Below are 1,365 nucleotides of genomic sequence, written 5' to 3' on the forward strand. Positions count from 1 at the left end.
GCTTGACTCTAGATCAAAGTGTCATTCTTCGCCATGTATGCTTTCAACAAGTTCTCTAAACTATTTGATGATTCAGCTTGAGGTGGTTTTGGAGCTTGCTGATTAAACCCCTGAGATTGGTTGGGTCTATGCTGCATAAAGTGTTGTTTGGTCCATTTCCTTGGTTGCTCCAAGAAAAGTTGGGGTGATTACGCCATGAAGGATTATAGATGTTAGACTGAAGTCCTTGTCCACTCCTATTTTGATGTTGGTTCCCCACATAGTATACTGACTCGGGATTCAATGGGCAATTCTCAAAAAAATAACCTTCCCCACAGTACACACAATAAACTACTTAGAATGGACTTGGTGGCTGAGCTACAAAATTATTAGCACCATTAGAGGTAAACTGCTTTAATATATAGGAAATAGAAGATACCTGAGCTGATAACGAAATGAGAGCATCAACTTCATGAACTCCAACTACACGTCTTCCTGAAGCTGTTCGATTTGTTGGCCATTGATAGTTGTTGCTTGCGATCCTCTCGATGATCTCATAAGTCTCATTATAATACTTAGACAAAATTGCACCATTTTCAGAAGAATCTACCAACAATCTTGTATGTGCATTAAGACCATTATAGAATGTCTCCAACTGGATACAATGAGAAATCCCATGATGAGGACACTTACGAAGTAACTCCTTAAATCTCTCCCAAGCCTCATACAAAGACTCGTCATCCAATTGTTGGAAAGTTATGATCTCGTTCCTCAACTTAGCATTTTTGCTAGGCGGGAAATACTTAACCAAAAATCTCTCTGCTAATTCTTGCCATGTAGATATAGAACTTGGTGGCAATGAATTGAGCCATGCTCGTGCTCGATCTCGCAAAGAGTACAGAAACAACTTCAACCTCAATACGTCTACAGTCACACTGGCTATCTTGAATGAGTCACTCACCTCCATAAACAATTGAAGGTGGAGATGTGGATCTTCCGTGGGCATACCACTAAATTGGCCCATTGTTTGTAGCATTTGAAACATCACTGGTTTCAATTCGAATTGGGTTGCCTCAATATCTGGCCTTCTAATTCTTGGATTTAACTCATTGAAAAGCGGCACAGCATATTGTCTGATGCATCGATCCCTATCATTGACAATGAGGATAGGATTACCTTGGTCTTGATTTTGATTTCCAAGGTCCATCTCGTTCTATCTATGAGCTATTTGTTCACATCTTCGTTGTCTAAAAGTTCACTCAATTTCAGGGTCTACTGGGAGTAAATCGATAATCTGATCTATACTCATAAACATCTGGAAAGAAAATTACAAAATTAAAAAGAATAAGTTAGTACTGTTAGAAATAACCAATTTGAACATAAATA

The 1,365-nt window shown here is 38.6% G+C and overlaps 1 non-coding gene across 1 annotated transcript; it reads left to right on the forward strand.

Moving 5' to 3' along the window:
- The first annotated feature begins 650 nt into the window (after positions 1–650).
- Positions 651–757, forward strand: LOC128294833 (small nucleolar RNA R71). The gene has a single exon (XR_008285140.1). It is a non-coding gene; the product is annotated as a small nucleolar RNA R71 (small nucleolar RNA).
- Positions 758–1,365: the final 608 nt, after the last annotated feature.

This window comes from Gossypium arboreum, chromosome 6 (assembly GCF_025698485.1).
Source record: "Gossypium arboreum isolate Shixiya-1 chromosome 6, ASM2569848v2, whole genome shotgun sequence".
In the NCBI taxonomy this organism is placed as follows: Eukaryota; Viridiplantae; Streptophyta; class Magnoliopsida; order Malvales; family Malvaceae; genus Gossypium; species Gossypium arboreum.